At 39.8% G+C, this 18,684-nt stretch overlaps 1 protein-coding gene across 1 annotated transcript in view; it reads right to left on the bottom strand.

The window, feature by feature from the left end:
- Positions 1 to 18,684, bottom strand: part of LOC126470396 (titin-like) — a 203,864-nt gene that overhangs the window by 13,070 nt on the left and 172,110 nt on the right. The gene's annotated exons all lie outside the window — the stretch shown is intronic.

Below are 18,684 nucleotides of genomic sequence, written 5' to 3' on the forward strand. Positions count from 1 at the left end.
TAACCTTCTTAAAAATTTTATCCATGTGCATTTAGTAAAACTTACTACTTCAGTACCAGAGAAATGATACTTTCCACTTTACTAAGAAACTATCTGTCACAGTGTATTAGTAAGCAACTGTTTTCCTATCTTCAACCAAATCCCTACAATGCAACAAGTTTCATCAAATCTAATCACCTCAGTGGGTATGGAACACCATTTTACTACAGATGTGTTGCTGCACTCTGCTGGAAGGTAAAAACGGTGGAGATCCAGAGCCATCTTGAATGAAATGCGTTAAATGTTTTCAGCAGAGGGAGGAAAGGATGCAGGCATTCTTGGGCAATGTGACAACCTGTCAATGCATATATTTGGTAAAATAACGTCTTAGTCTTCTAGCAAAGATCCCAAAGTGCATGTCAGCTGTCTCCAGCAGAAGTTCTGAGCTCTTACGCACATTGGATTTGACTGTATCATCATAATGATGTGGAATGTCATTTTACATTCACACCACAAATTAATTTTTAAATATGGCTACATGCTGAAAATATATAATTTTTTTACTTTATTTTAATTTTATTAAATAGACATACAGGAGTAATTAATTCCTATCCATCACCTTTTACACGTAACAATAATAAAAATTCTTCTATGGGATAGAAGGAATTGTCAAGGAGAAACTTCCTCAGTTTGTTTTCAATTTTTACTTTGCTGTCTGTCAGACATTTTATATCACTGGGTAAGTGCTCAAAAATTTTTGTTACAGCATCATGCACACCTTTTTGTGCTAAAGACAACCTTAATAGGAGTAACGAATGTCATTTTTTCTTCTGGTATTAATTATGTACATCATTGTTCCTTTTGAACTGTAGTGGATTATTTACAATAAGCTTCAGGAGGGAATAAATATACTGTGAAGCAGTAGTCAGGATGCTCAACATCTTAAACAGGTGTCTACAAGATGATTGTGGCTGAGCACATCATCATATTATTGTTACAGCACATTTTTGACCAATGAAGACTTTATTTCTTAAAGAAGAGTTATCCCAGAACATTGTTCTGTATGACATTATTGAATGAAAATATTCAAAATATGTAAACTTACTGATTTATCTCTTCCTAAGCTTTGCAATGATTCTAAGTGCAAATGTAGCTTAACTAAGTTGTTTTAGGAGTGCAAAAATATGCTTTTCCTATTTAAATTCTCATCAATATGGACACCTAAGAATTTTGAAATTTTCACCATATTTACTGTTTTCTCATCATGAGTTACAATTATCACTGGTGTAGTACTGTTAGATGCACAGAACTGAGTTTGTTGTGTCTTTTTCAAATTGAGCATGAGACCATTCACAGAAAACCAGTGAAGAATAAATATGGTGAAAAGTTCAAAATTCGTAGGTGTCCATATTGATGATAATTTAAATAGGAAAAGCATATTTTTGAACTCCTAAAACAACTTAGTTAAGAACATTGTTTACCATTTATTCTATTTCTTGGATTGATCACAATACTAGTGTCATCTGAAAAAAGCTAATTCTGCTTGTTCTGTATTAGACAGGAGATCATTTACACATATGAAGAACAATAGTGGACCTAAAATTAAGCCTTTGGGGACCCCATATGAGATTTCTGCACAGTCAGAATTACATTTCCTGATTATATTGGTCGAATTACTACATATAACTTTCTGCACTCTTTTGGTTTGATATGGCATTATCCACTGGTTGGCTACACCATAAATCCCATAAAACCTCAATTTATCTACGAGAATACTGTGACCTTTCATAGGTCACAGAAAATACTAGCCAGTGCTACTTTACTATGTAATGTTTGTAAAATTTGGTGAGTGAACATGTAAATGGCTTTCTAAATAGAGCAATTATTCTTCTGAAACCCAAACTGTAATTTGCTGAGCATATTATTGTTATCAAGATGAGACATTATTCTGGAATATATCACCTTCTCAAAGATTGTGGAAAATAATGTCAGCAGTGAAACCAGTTGGTAGTTTCTGACATTTTTCTTATCACCTTTCTTAAAGAGGGCTTTAACAATGGCATATTTCAGTCTCTCTGGAAAAATGGCTTGAGTTAGTTTCAGATAAGATCAGGCTTATTATATGGGAACATATCTTTAGACTCTGTTGGAAACATCATCATTAAAACCAAATGATTTCTTTGTTTCAGAAGGAAAAGTTGGTGATACATTCATATGATTGAATTTTATGAGAGTTACTTTTTCCACATACTGCTGCAATTTCTCTTTTGAACTGTTTGGACCTGTATGGCATTTATATTACATACTATAAATTGCTTTCACCCATATTTAAAAAATATTTATTATATGTATTTGCTACTGGTGACCCATCATTTATAGCCCTTGCACCCAGTTCAATAGTAATGTTGTCCTGTTCTGTGGCTGGTTGCCGTGTCTCTCATTTCACTACATTCCATACATCCTTCAGTCTGTTGTCAGAATTACTGATTTCTAACATTATGCCCATCTTCCTTGATTCTTTAATAACTTTCTTAATAATTTTGAGTAGATTCTGTATTGTGTAACTACTGCAGGATCTCGACTTGTTCTTGCCAACAGATACAGTTCCCTTTCCCCAGATAATTTAATCCCTCTAGTCATCCATGTTTTTTTTTTTTTTTTTTTTTTTTTTTTTACATGGCTGTTTAATGTGATTTCTGCTTAGCTTATGCAGAAATTTATTTTCAGATAATGATATGAATGTATTAGTGAATAGATTACATCTCATGTTCACATTCAGCGCATTATAAATTTCATCAAAAAATGGTTCAAATGGCTCTGAGCACTATGGGACTTAACTTCTGAGGTCATCAGTCCCCTATAACTTAGAACTACTTAAACCTAACTAACCTAAGGACATCACACACATCCATGCCTGAGGCAGGATTCGAACCTGCGACCGTAGCTGTCGTGCGGTTCCAGACTGTAGTGCCTAGAATATAAATTTCATCCCAGGATATATCTTGTAAACCATTCTTAAAAGCATTTGTCCTAGAGTTATCAAGTATTCTAACTGATTTCCATTGATGGGTAACCATACTGTATGGCACTATGTTATTTATCCCAAATAACTGTGCATCATGATCAGACACAGCATTTGCTACTGGGTAAACAGTTACTTTCTTGCTTTGAGCCTCACCTAGGAAAACATTATCAATTAGAGTCCTACTGTTTTTATGTGCCCATGTTGGAAAGTTAATTACTGAGAATATTTTGTAGGATCCAAATAAGGTTTACTGATCATTTTTCCAGTCATAATCATCTACATTCAAGTCACCACAGACTATTAACCGCTTGCTGCTGTCTGATAGACAGCACAGTAAAGAAACCAGTTTCCTCATAAACAGTTCAAAATTTCCCTGTAGGGATCTATATGCAGTTACAATTAAAAGTGAAATATTTTTCAGTATTAATTCACAAACACATGCTTCTATTTTTCTCAATGTTTTTTTATTAATATATGTAACAACTTCTCCTTTACCCATATTGGTTCTGCGTAAGTTGATAGGGTGTAATCTTTTATATGTAACTTATCTAACCCTGTAGTTATGTAGTGGTCAGATAGGCACAGGATGTCTGTCTTCTCAGAGTTCTCTAAATTTTCCAAACAGACAAGTAGCTCTTCTACCTTATTAATCAGTCTTATAGTATTTTGATGAAATAAGCTAACCTTACTTTACAGCATTTTGTGTGGCTCTTCTGTTATTTTGACTTAAACGGGGTGATTCTAATCTAATAACAATGCCTTTCTGACACTAGTAATCACAGGGACCTTGCTTTGTGTGATGCAGTATCAGTCTTACATTTTTTGTACCAGACATTGTACATGATATATTCTGGCAGGGTGTAAAACCACATCTGCAGCCTCAGTCACTGACACTGAGCTGATCAATTTTGATGAAACTTGTCACAGTATAAAGACACAGTTTAAGGTTGGTACACAGTAATACACTAACATGCCACAGTACAGAACTGATTGCTAATGAGAGCACTCTCATTTCCTTTCTCTCAAAAGCAGTACATCACAGGCACAAAGGGTACATGTAAATGCAGAATGATCTGTAAATTACAATAAAATCATTGTGTAATAACAAAAAACAGAATACCAATTGTGTGTTAATTTCTAATTCTACACACCACACAAACTATCTAACATTACAGTAAACTCTGTGGTTTTAAGTTAGTGCAGTTTACCATTTACCACAATACTGTCTGCATAAGACAACAATGGATGGCCGTACTCAAAGGGCATATGATCAGAACATTTTCTCCCAACTTTTAAGATTGTGTTCACTCATTAATTAGTCAATTAATTAACTGATTCATACATAAAACACTCTCACAATCACACAAGCACACAAACTCACGTACATGTGATCACTACCTCAAGAGCAGCTAGAGCTAACAGTCATGTGTGTGCTAGGTGGGCTTGTTTGTGTGAGTAGGTGTTCCCTTTCTGAAGAAGGCTTTGATTAAAAGCTCATTGTGTAACAGTCTTTTCATAGTCCCTGCCTGCCACTCAGTGTGATATTTTTTATGGTGAGTAGCAATAAATCCCTCTCGTAATATTCTTGACATTCCAACCTGGACTTTCCATTGCTAGATAAGAATTATGTTGAGGAGTAAGTAAGAAACTACCACAATAGGCAGTATTAAAAACTGAGTATCATTAATCTATTATACTCTATTTGTCATTAGAAATGTTACAAATAAACACAGTAAATTTTGCAGAAAACATGCTACTTCAGAAATAGTTACTGATTTCACAGTATTTAGTTGTTTTTCTCTACTAATAATTAGTTAGTATTTATTTCAGTGTACTGATAGCTTTTGGAATGATTATGAATGACTGTAAAATAGAACTGGAGGTGCATGTGATTAGAATACTGCCCTCCTGTCCATTAATGTTGCCTTTTGAAATTGGAGCAAGTACTTCTCCTATAAGGGACTCTTCAGTTGTATGATTAATGCTGAGAGAAACCTGTCACACTACTGCCACCAAGGGAAAAAAACTGTTAATATTGGAGATCATATGGTGGTCTATGTGTGACACTCACATAAACTGATTGATCAGCCATGGAGATAGATACGATGACTGAGTATTGTAAGTGCAACATTATCTCAATGGTGTGTGTAATGTTAACATTATATCTAAAGTAGGTAAGTATTCACATGACTGAATGACTGTGTTAGTTACCATTACTGATCTCCATTGAAAGAATGGCCCACAAAAATAACAGCACATGAAAACAGTAAGTAAATATAGTGCTAAATAGAAAATTTCTGTCTGCTGTGACCCACAGATTATTCTTTCTCAATCTTGTAGACACTTTTATTTGAAATATTTAAGTAAAAACAACAAATCAAAACATTTGGCAGTTCTAATACATAGAAAAGCTTCACGATAAAGGATGACAGCCAAAACAGTTGCAGGATAAAAAAATTTTATTAAAATTCTTGACCAAGGTTTCGGTATATATAAATATACCGTCATCAGAAGTAAAAAAATCCTGAACAGGAAGGCACCTTCATTAGCAAAACCTTAGCATCAAAAATGAGAAACACTAAAGCTTAAGTAACAGTGAACTTACCAAAGTAATACGGGCACGAAATCTTTTAGTTACTTACTAAAATTACATCATGCAATGGAGATTAATAAAACAATTGTGCCAAGGCATCATCAATAATTAAGACATCATCTCCATTTGTACAACATGACTATAGGCACAGGGTCAATGCAAACAGTTTAGCACCAGTACTTCGCCTATGAACTATCAAGACAAGAGTGTGAAAGCACTAGGGCAGATGGTTTCGCCGAGAGAGGGCACTTGTGGTATGTGCCAGACACTCACGCACATTAAAATCCATGGATACATACATAAGCACATCAAAATTATTAAAAGTTGTGCTAATTCAAGTCTTCTGTCTTATTAAATAAAACATATCAGACCATTTAAAAACATTTATGTAAAATAGAAAATATGGAAGCAATTTACCTGTGTCCTAGTGTCAAACAGATGAAGCCCTGCACTACGGAACACATCTAACAAGAGAGGGCACTAGTGTAATGCGCGAGAATCTCGCGTAATGTAGGGGGTGAAATACATATTAGCAAAAACAACCAGAATGTTACAGTAAAACGAAACCATCTGTCGTTGTGAATAAAAAGAAAGTGTGAATAAAAACATACTAGTCAATTAACCACACATACACATCGAAAATCACAAACAGCAAACATCAAAAATACATAAAATCCCAACAAGACAGGAAAAGTGCATTTCATCGGCATCAACAAGCAAGAAAACTACCTTCTAGTCAGCCAGACTATATTACATTAAGGCAAGGAGGGGTTTGAAACTGTCTAAAAAATTTTTGTTTCTAAGCTGCATTGTTCATTAAGAACAAAACCATCTTTTAGAGACAGATGCTTTAAAATCTCTAATTCTTTGAGCAAGTCCAGTTTGTAACCCTTATTCGCTTCATGAAGCAATTCTACATCATCCAGTTTATGTGGCATATGCTGTAAAAGCCATAGATGTTCAGCAAACATGGAATTATGTATGTTTTCCCCATTTTTACCTAGCATGTTTTACTCTAACATTCTGGTTGTTTTTGCTAGTATGTATTCCACTACCTACGTTACGTGAGATTCTCGCACATTACACTAGTGCCCTCTCTTGTTAGATGTGTTCCATAGCACAAACTTCATCTGTGTGACACTAGGACACAGGTAAATTGCTTCCATATTTTCTATTTTACATAAATGTTTTTAAATGGTCTGATATGTTTTATTTAATAAGACAGAAGATTTGAATTAGCTCAACTTTTAATAATTTTGATGCGCTTATGTATGTATCCATGGATTTTAATGTGCACGAGTGTCTGGCACATACCTCAAGTGCCCTCTCTCAGCGAAACCATCTGCCCTAGTGCTTTCACACTCTTGTCTTGATAATTCATAGGTGAAGTATTGGTGCTAAACTGTTTGCATTGACCCTGTGCCTATAGTCATGTTGTACAAATGGAGATGATGTCTTAATTATTGACAACGCCTTTGGCACAATTGTTTTATTAATCTCCATTGCATGCTGTAATTTTAGTAAGTAACTAAAAGATTTCATGCCTGTATTACTTTGGTAAGTTCACTGTTACTTAAGCTTTAGTGTTTCTCATTTTTGATGCTAAGGTTTTGCTAATGAAAGTGTCTTCCTGCTCAGGATTTTTTACTTCTAATGAAGGTATATTTATATATGCAGAAACCTTGGTCAAGAATTTTAATAAATTTTTATCCTACAACTGTTTTGGCTGTCATCCTTTATCGTGAAGAATTTCAACAGTTGCTGTTTCAGCCATGTTTAAAATCTTGAAATACGTGCATGCCCAGGTTTCAAAGGCTGTTTTGAAATACATGGACATTTCATTTAAAATCCTGGAAACAGGTATGGCTATTGACTTCACTAAACAGTGTGAGAGACAGCATTTGACACCAAATTACGTGAAGGCTTTTATCAACGTGAAACAGTTTATCAACGTGAAACAGTTTACCAAGGTTCCGTCTACTAAAGCAAAACTGGTGAAACAAATTATGAGTGACAGAATCAGTGATCTTTATAAGAAGAAGGATAAACTACATGAAGAAGCCTACTCTTTGAATCTCTTGATTACTAGAACTTTTAAAGATTATTTTAACTTTCACATAGACAGTATTTGGCATGGCGTTAATGAGTGGTTACAGAATCCTAGGGTTGAAATTCAGAGTAGGCACAATTTTAAACTCCAGAATCTAGAAAATGCTATGCCTAAATCTAATGTTCATGCACAAAGAACTGTTGATTGCGAACACAAATTTTTTGACAAATTTTTTTCCATAAGCTTTACTCCTCAAGAAAGCACCATGCTAGCGAGAGGTTTTATATACAATTTCATGCCTAGCCTTAACGACCCTAAAGTGGTGGATACTTTTATTGTTGACCTTAAAGTTGGTCTTGACAATCCCAACAAAATATGATTGCCCATGAATGTAACACAATTTTAGAAAGAGAGGTCAATTCGGTAAGTAACAATAACTTAAAACAAAGAGAGGGTAGTATTATTACTAGTATTAACCGTAAATTAAAAAATAATGAGGCTCTTATCACTAAATCTGATAAAGGAAATTCGCTTGTTGTAGCCTATAAAAGTGAATATATTGCTAAAACTTTAGCTTTTTTTGAGGAAAATGGGATATTCGAAATCAAGCAGGATCCAACCCCTACATTACAAAAGCAAATTGGAGATATTTAAGGAAAAACTAAACATCTTATGAAAGAGTTTCAAAAGAAAACTTTAATTAATATGAACCCTAGAGCACCTACCCTTAGAATTCAGTTAAGGTACACAAAAGTCAACACCCAATTCGTCCAATCGTTAACGGAATAAAGAGTCCACATCATAAATTACCAAGATTCTTACACACTAAAATTAAAGAAGCCTTTGTTTTTGGAAACAATTATTCTGTTAAAAATAGTGCTGAGGTAATAGACAAGCTAAAAGCGGTAGAGATCACTTCCTCCTCTCGTTTGGTTTCTTTTGACGTTGTAAGTTTATACACTAATGTTCCAGTTATTGAAGATAACATTCGACAACATAGAACTATAAATGTGTTGCCATTGTCACAACTTATGTCACAGCTGCAGGGTGTACTAGATTACAATACTTTCAGTTTAATGGCAAAATGCATGAACAACCATTGGGCCTAGCCGTGGGTTGCCCATTAGCTGACATTTTTGTGAATGCATTAGAAGAAAATTTCTTCTGACTGCTGAGAATTTTAGTTGAAATGATCCATTCTACAGCTTTTCATATAATGTAGAACAGAAATCAAGGAGCAACAAATGATACAGTTAATAATATATTGTTAGAGTCAACTGAAAATTACTTAACAATATAATTTCACAATACATTTACATGCACATAAAATTTCTAAATATGTACAGTCTTAGACAATAAAACTGACCGCCGGCCGGCCGCCACAGAGACTAAGTCTGAGTCATTCACTTAAGGTGGCCAATAAAAATGACCGCCCCTGACAACTCTAAGTCCGGCCATATGCACAATCTGGCAACACCGTAAGATGCGGAAGTGTCAGGAGGAAGTGTTATCTACTTCCGAGACGTCGTCGGACTACGTGAGCCCGTGGTCTAGTGGCAAGCGTCGTGCGTTCTAAACTTATAGTCGCCTGTTCGCGTCCAACTGTATTTTTTTTACCACAGTCGGTCTAAAGTTATGAGTCTGACTGAACATCGAAGATAATTCGCTTAACATTCTACCCACCAGCAATAACAAGTATTCCAGAAACAATTCCGCAGGATAGCTCGTGGCTGCGCCGCGATCATAACAGCTTACGCTCGAGCGTTTCCTCGCGCTGCAGCGGCTACCGGCCACCGGCCACCCGCCGCCTGAAATCCGGCGCCGCCCAGGTGAACGCGTCGCGACGCTGTCAGTGTGTGTCTCAACTGTAATTTTCGAATTTGAAGTTCTAGTTATCATCTGGCAGCTAAGCAATGGATTTCGCAAACTTGGAAAACATAAACTACAGTTAAGCATTGTAAAATTGAGTCGCAAGTGGAAATAGGTGTAACATCTGCAACACAACGTTTACTTTTGGTATAACAGAGGGGTGAATGCAGAGGAGGCAGCTAGAAAGATTTGAATTGTGTGTGGAGCGACTGCTTTTGGGAAAAATACGCCAGGAAAAGATATTCTTGTTTCAACAAAGATCGTTCTGGCATGAATGATTTTCCACATTAAGGAAGTCTCGACTACTGATATATGTGATAGATTACCATTTTACCATCACGCGACATTTGCATTCAACAGGCAAAGTTCACAAGTCTGGTGTAGGATTACTGCATGCTCTAATTCCAAACAACAAAAATCAACGGATTGATTATTATTGAACGTCATCAGGTCGCTCATTGAGCATTCGTATGCAGTACTGTTACTGGTGACGTGTTATGATGCCTTTATCGTTAGCTTCCTAAGAAGAAATGAAAGGCTGAGCCCCTGCAAAACACATAAACTCGAGCAAAGAGTAGTATGAACATAATATTTTACATCTGATAGCTCCAAAAGTGTGTTTTGGGCTACGAATTCTGCCCCAATGGGCTGTGTGCAACACAGCTGGAATTTGTTGCCAACAACTGAAAAACTTTTCGGTCTTAGCGTAAGAAAATCGAGCAACACAACTACATCACATGTGCTACTGTACGATAACGCACTTCTTGATTTGAGAAACAAAACTATCCAGCAGATAGAAATTAAAGTCGTCTCTCAAGCACTTGATGTCCCTCTCGTCATATATTCGTAAAGATTTACCTTTCCCGCTCTTGATCGATCAACCGTCAACGCAATTCATTTCTAGACGAAAATACTCTTAAAACTACTCTGGTATAATGATATCGTTGGAACCAGTAGGTTTCTACTGACGTAGAATTTGTAAACAACTTTAGCATTGTCAGATCGTTTTAGATATCGTGAAAGAAAATTCTTTTGCTGGTTAATTTCTCTTTGATGATCACTGTTGCGTTTAGTAAACTAATGGAAAAGCCAATTAAGATATTCACTGTACTAATACAAATTAAATTCAGCTTACTACAGAAACATCACGAACGCAGACTATCTTAATAAAGCATTAAGTATCTGTAAGACGATTGAGCCTATTTTAACACGAATTAGTAGGACATTACCGACTTTGGACTTCGAAAAGATCTGTATTTACTTCATTTCCTATATCATTCGCAATTATTATGAAAACGTGGCATTTCATAGATAAAATTACGTATTCACAACAACAAAAAATATGTCGTCATTATGAATTTGGCAGTACCGTAAGGTTTTCGCTCTGACACTAAGGGTTACTGAAAGTAGCAAGGCGCATTTTGCTCGAGCGTTGTCTTACGATTCCCTTATTGCGTTTGTATCTGCCTGCTTGTAGCTCTGCTACAAAAGAATTAAAAATCTGGCTCTCAGCGAGTCTCGAAAGGCGAACGAAAGCAGCTTGCACCTGGTAGCCAAACATGTTTCATGGGAACAGGCTACTTCCTAAAGCTGGAAGACATTCTTTTGTGGTTGAATTGTTGGCAAATGTCAGTCAGACGTGTGCCGTTCGTCTAAGCGTTTCGGTGTGTTGAATTTGTACCAATTATTTTGCTACAGGTTTTTTCTGTCCCAAATAGAGAGTTGAAGTCTCCCATTAGTATTTTCACGTCATCTTGGTGAATTTTGCTCATAGTATTTTCGAGTGTATGTCTTTTATAGGGGCTCTGAATGAGCATAGTCATAAGTCGATTGTTGATGGATGCGATTTCTTTGACAGAGTTGATGACAGATCTGTGTTCGAGAAATGCAGTGCCGAAGATAGGTACGCCTTTCGCTACCTTTTGTTGTATTTTGCTCTTGAAGATGCCATGGTTTCCGTAATGCAAGTTTTAATTGTCAATTAATCGTTGTTCTTGAAGAGCAATGATGAGAATTTTTTGGCGGACGATTTCTTTTGTGAGATTATTGAGGTTTCTTGTTTGGGTCAATGTACCAATGTTTAGTTTTCAAATGAATGTTTTCTGCTTGTAGGGAAATTTACCAGAGATCTTCGATATTCTCTGCCCTGCTAACCTGGACTCCCCAGAGTGCGAAAATCCAACTGCCGCCTATCGGTGGCCAGGTTGTGTACCACCTGGGGTAAAGTTACCTTTGCTTGCATAGTTCATGTTTTCTTGTGTTTCATTGGTTTGGCCTGGGTGATACCGGGACCAGACAGGACCAGAGGGTGTTGAAGCCTTTGGAAGCAAATATTTTCAGCCAAGCTCATTGAGATAATAGACGGTGACCGGAGTAGCGGTGATTTTCACTCAGATGTGTCTCGATTTTGGGTTCAACGGATTGAGTATCCGTTTAGGATTGTGTTAGTATTTGGTTCACCCCAAGTATTTGATTTCCTCGGTACCACCCATACGGAGGACGGTTTCCCATATCGGCCACACGGGATTTTTATTATTATTATTATTATTATTATTATTATTATTATTATTATTATTATTATTATGTCATCAGCAAATCTGATACGGAGTATCTTCCCTCCACTGAAATAGATGTATATTGTTCGATTCAATATTTCCATCAGATAAATATGGATTATAATTACGTTACATTCCTGCTAGTCGACATATTTCTCACTTTTTCTTAGACAGTTGCTAGCTGTTACTCCATCAAAGGAATTTATGTGCGCAGCATTGTTGCAATACAGACGTTCAAATTATCCGATTTCTATAATTTCATTTCGATACAAGATCGTCCTAATCGGATTCAGCCAGTCAGTCTTAATTGGGATATCCGACTACGACTCTCATCATATGATAGACTGGGTGAACCACATTCTTAATCGGACTGTTGAATCCAGATCACTTTTCTATGACAGGGCCTGAATTCTTAAACACTGTGGAAAATAATAATCCAATGTGATTATTACAAATACGTTATTTAAATATAAATATATGAACCAACGAGATAACAGTTTATTTACAGGAGCAGAGACCCATCCATCATAGCAGGGCAGTGTGAGACTGGTTTCAGGGCCAGATTAACAGCTGAGGAACTGACTGGTGCATGAGTTGTACAACACACAGTAGTTGTCATCCTCACTGGAATCAATGACTGTTTGCGTGTGTGTGTGTGTGTGTGCGCGTGTGTGTGCACGTGTGTGTGCGCGTGTGTGTGCACGTGTGTGTGCGCGTGTGTGTGTGCGTGTGAGTGCGTGTGTTTTCGTGTTAACGCAGAGGTAACAAGGTCATTGCCATGTGTCCCTACAAATGCAAGCGACCTTTGGACGAATATAGAAAACGTATGGTGGGAAGTAAACCATAATGCTACATTGTCGACGACTTAATGAAATCAATTCCCCCACGCCCTCGAGAAATCTTACGTAATGATCGTGGGTGGGTTGGATACTAAAAGTATACTCGTCCACAAAACCCATGTGGACAATTATCCGATAATCGGTCAAGCTTTGCTTTGTCGCAGCTCTTTAGCATACAGCAAGTCCATTTACTTTCAGTCCCCTTCTTACAATCCTTGCAATGCAAGGTAATTGAAAAATCTCATCCACTCGACGCCAACTGAGGAACTGACTGGTGCATGTGTTGTTCAACACACAATAGTTGTCCTCCACACTGGAATCGATGACTGTGTGTGCGGGTGCGCGCGCGCGCGCGTGTGTGTGTGTGTGTGTGTGTGTGTGTGTGTGTGTGTGTGTGTGTGTGTGTGTGCGCGCGCGTGCCTGCGTGTGTGTGTTTTCGTGTTAACGCACAATCTGAATCAATACTATTAACATTAGAAAGACAACCAACAATAAATATTGCTTCAAATATGAGTGTAAAGTATTTTAATGTGATGGGAAGTTACAAACTGAATTTTTACCCATCCCACGTCCTGCGTATTACGTTAAGTAAGATGAATTAACTCCATAGTATGGTTAGCAGAGACAGTGCGCTCTTGTTGTCGAGGCTCGCGACAAGTGCAGCGATTAGCAGTGCCCAATGCCGCCGCGATTTGTTTATGTTGGCTGAGCGTGGACACTGCAGCAGACGCTTCGCCCTAAACAGAAAGAAATCACCTTTGCTCTGACTGCAGTGAGCGGATATCCCTGCCGGCGTGTTCTTATAGTAACCAACGTGAGACTCTACTTACAGGTGCCATGGAGCAATTGCAACGGGTATCATGTCATTAGTCATCAGAATATTAACCAGTGACGAAATGTCCACTCTATTTGATTCCCAAGAAAATAGGATCCTTCTCACAAATGAATGTGAGGTGATATCAAAATACACTCCTGGAAATTGAAATAAGAACACCGTGAATTCATTGTCCCAGGAAGGGGAAACTTTATTGACACATTCCTGGGGTCAGATACATCACATGATCACACTGACAGAACCACAGGCACGTAGACACAGGCAACAGAGCATGCACAATGTCGGCACTAGTACAGTGTATATCCACCTTTCGCAGCAATGCAGGCTGCTATTCTCCCATGGAGACGATCGTAGAGATGCTGGATGTAGTCCTGTGGAACGGCTTGCCATGCCATTTCCACCTGGCGCCTCAGTTGGACCAGCGTTCGTGCTGGACGTGCAGACCGCGTGAGACGACGCTTCATCCAGTCCCAAACATGCTCAATGGGGGACAGATCCGGAGATCTTGCTGGCCAGGGTAGTTGACTTACACCTTCTAGAGCACGTTGGGTGGCACGGGATACATGCGGACGTGCATTGTCCTGTTGGAACAGCAAGTTCCCTTGCCGGTCTAGGAATGGTAGAACGATGGGTTCGATGATGGTTTGGATGTACCGTGCACTATTCAGTGTCCCCTCGACGATCACCAGTGGTGTACGGCCAGTGTAGGAGATCGCTCCCCACACCATGATGCCGGGTGTTGGCCCTGTGTGCCTCGGTCGTATGCAGTCCTGATTGTGGCGCTCACCTGCACGGCGCCAAACACGCATACGACCATCATTGGCACCAAGGCAGAAGCGACTCTCATCGCTGAAGACGACACGTCTCCATTCGTCCCTCCATTCACGCCTGTCGCGACACCACTGGAGGCGGGCTGCACGATGTTGGGGCGTGAGCGGAAGACGGCCTAACGGTGTGCGGGACCGTAGCCCAGCTTCATGGAGACGGTTGCCAATGGTCCTCGCCGATACCCCAGGAGCAACAGTGTCCCTAATTTGCTGGGAAGTGGCGGTGCGGTCCCCTACGGCACTGCGTAGGATCCTACGGTCTTGGCGTGCATCCGTGCGTCGCTGCGGTCCGGTCCCAGGTCGACGGGCACGTGCACCTTCCGCCGACCACTGGCGACAACATCGATGTACTGTGGAGACCTCACGCCCCACGTGTTGAGCAATTCGGCGGTACGTCCACCCGGCCTCCCGCATGCCCACTATATGCCCTCACTCAAAGTCCGTCAACTGCACATACGGTTCACGTCCACGCTGTCGCGGCATGCTACCAGTGTTAAAGACTGCGATGGAGCTCCGTATGCCACGGCAAACTGGCTGACACTGACGGCGGCGGTGCACAAATGCTGCGCAGCTAGCGCCATTCGACGGCCAACACCGCGGTTCCTGGTGTGTCCGCTGTGCCGTGCGTGTGATCATTGCTTGTACAGCCCTCTCGCAGTGTCCGGAGCAAGTATGGTGGGTCTGACACACCGATGTCAATGTGTTCTTTTTTCCATTTCCAGGAGTGTATATCCAACATACAAAAATTAATTGCAGGGCTTTCATGTATGCAGTAATAGCACACAAAGAAATATTATGTCTTGGAAGCGTATATTTCATTTCCTCTTCTCATATTAACGCCCCTGTTTTAATATGAAGTGAGTAAATAAACACAAAAAACTAAAGATCCTGAGAAGCATATAAGTCACTTCCTCTTCTCATATCACAACTTTTGTTTTAGTATGAAGTAAAAAAATAAATAGTTTAGAGTTCTGAAGCATAATATGACACCAGATTCTTATCGTACGCGCTATCGGAAACGCCAAAAGCAGGGAGCTGTCCATTCTTTTGTCCAGCAGTCTGTTTCCTTTCATGTATTACTCCCGCTAGGAGATTCTTATTTAAGGTCTTGTGGGCATCAAGTTCTTCAGCAGAACAACCCTTATGTTATAGTGCTAATTAACGGCATGGAAAAAATGCAACAAAGACGAGTTCCGCTAGAGCAATGAGGATATTTGCACATGTGTGTATTCAGCAATGACTGCCAGCTGCCACAACACTTCACAGAATCCTTGCGGCAGGCAACACAACTGTGCGTGCACTTCAGACTTCATTCGGTGAGACGTCAGGAGATGGATGAAAACGTCAAATTAACGTCGCTCTCCGTGTCGTATTCAATCCAGATTGAGGTGTTAGTATGGCAGTTGAGCGTTCAAGCAATTACAAATTTATGATTCCCATATGAGTATTTCGAAAGCCAAAAGAACCCGTCAGTGTGAATCTATCGGGAACTGCATTATATCAAACTGCAAGAACTTGAGACAATACGTGGACACTTCTCTTCCCTGGGTGACCTATTACTGTTATTTAGCATTCTCTCCGTCCTAGTCGTAATGCAAATGGAACTTCAGAGGCGCTTTCCGCTATTCTTGGCAAACATCAGCAACCTGTAATCGCTGAGAGTCACAACTGCGTGATGATAATGGTTCAGGTTGTCAGTAGCTGTGGTGGTGTTACGCTGTCAAACTGCTTACAGTAACGATAATGGTGGCGCACATAATTTAGCGCATACTACCTACTTAAGTAAAGATAGAGTTGTGGCGTCATCGCTTGTCTTTATTTGGCCTCAGCTTGAGTAATCCGATTCAACTAACATAGTACTCCAATCGCAGGCTCCTAATACAGTATGACAGCAGAGATTATCGTGCGGGTATTACATTAATTCTGCAATGAAATGCTTAACAAATCTTACCCTCAGCTATGCAGCTGGAATGACTCATTACACAGGTACTCCATGTTGCACTTGGTTAAGTGATCAGTTCGCTGCAATCCTGCTTGTACTGTTCGTAAATACTCGTATACTTCAGAAATGGTGCAAATGGCTCTGAGCACTATGTGACTTAACTTCTGAGGTTATCAGTCCGCTAGAACTTAGAACTACTTAAACCTAACTAGCCTAAGGACATCAGACACATCCATGTCCGAGACAGGATTCGAACCTGTGACCGTAGCGGTCGCGCGGTTCCCGACTGTAGCGCCTGGAACCGCTCGGCCACCCCGGCCTGCATACTTGTATACTGACCATTCGTTATTTGACTAAATATGAACTACAATCTGATTCGCATATATATGACATCGGCTAGCGTTGGCACAAAGTAATCACTAAGGGTTGGATGCCGTTGAACTCCTGTTACATTGATGGCAAGACAAATGTTCGCAAATCACCTCTATTGCCTCAGAAAGAATTGCATCTTAAATATCGAAGGATCGACGACCACACTGTCACAGCGCGTTGAAATACAGCAACGACGGCAGATGAAAATTTTTGACTGACTGGGATTCGAACCCAGACCTCCTGCTTACTAGACAGTCGTTCTGATGACTGGACTATTATTTCTTTTTTAATGTTTGAGAAGACTTTCAGCACCAGGTAGGCGGAGGGAAAGAGGGCAGTGGTCGAAGATCCGGTCCTGTCATGGTCCTTCAACAAGGTTCGGATGACATTCCGCTTCCAGTTGTTAGTGGCCATGCGCTTGTTATTCGCCCTTAACCACAGTCGGAGTTGGAGACTCTCTTCAGTTACATCTAACCAGTGCGCATCTATTGCACTATTGTTAGAAACGAGGTGCAGTATTTTGGTATTAAAATTTTGTAAATTTGTGGTAAGAATTTATGAGACCAAGCTGCTTAGGTCGTCGGTCCCTAAGCTTACACATTACTTAATCTAACTTAAACTAACTTACGCTATGGACAACACATACACCCATGCCGGAGGGAGGATTCGAACCTCCGACGGTGGATACTATGATGACACAGCAGTCAACCTCTCTGCAGCACCTATCTACACACGCTCTTCGTCAGACGCGAATTCCCATTTTTGCCGCATACCACATGCGCGGTACCCCCCGGCCATTGTTCCACTAGCTTGCGTCCACACTGTATTCCCGCGAGGGTCGGACGATGTCGTGCGTCTAGCACTGAAAACTTTCGATGACCCGTGGAGACCCAAATAATTATACAGGATTTTTCAGGAGGAATAGTAAATATTCTAGGAGATGGTAGTGTGGTGTCACTGCCAGACACCACACTTGCTAGGTGGTAGCCTTTAAATCGGCCGCGGTCCGGTAGTATACGTCGGACCCGCGTGTCGCCACTGTCAGTGATTGCAGACCGAGCGCCACCACACGGCAGGTCTAGAGAGACTTCCTAGCACTCGCCCCAGTTGTACAGCCGACTTAGCTAGGAAAGGTTCACTGACAAATACGCTCTCATTTGTCGAGACAATAGTTAGCATAGCCTTCAGCTACGTCATTTGCTACGACCTAGCAAGGCGCCATTACCAGTTTATATCCAGATTGTAATAATGTCTAAACAAGAGCGATGTTCTCCAATTGTGGATTAAAGTTAAGTATTACATCAACTACGTACTTTATATGCTACTATAAATTCCCTTAACTGTTCCAGACCTCACGCCAGTCTGCGTGAGCTTAAAAGCGTGCATTTCGGCCTCCTCTAACAACACGGTGTTGGCTCTTCTGCCAACACTTCAGGTAGTATAGACAAATTGTTGAAATAATGACATATAACATGCGTCCAATTTTTATTGAACATACAGATAGCTGGGTTCAATGCGTTTTCGTTTCGTATGTTTGTCCTTACAGGACCCAGTTGTCTACACGTCCTTGAAAATGAGCTTCCAGCGTCATTGGAAGAGGTTCATTTGGCTACAAGAATGCGTATGTTCCTCCAGCATGACGGGGCTCCTGCACATTCTAGTCGTCAGGTGACACATTATCCAAACCTAACATTTCCTGGAAGATGGATCATTGGATATGGGCACTTTTCTTGGCCTTCAAGGTCCCCGGATCTTATCTCTTTCGATTTTTGCCTGCGGAGATGGTTAAAGGCGAAGT

The sequence above is a fragment of the Schistocerca serialis genome, chromosome 3, assembly GCF_023864345.2.
Source record: "Schistocerca serialis cubense isolate TAMUIC-IGC-003099 chromosome 3, iqSchSeri2.2, whole genome shotgun sequence".
Classification (NCBI taxonomy): domain Eukaryota; kingdom Metazoa; phylum Arthropoda; class Insecta; order Orthoptera; family Acrididae; genus Schistocerca; species Schistocerca serialis.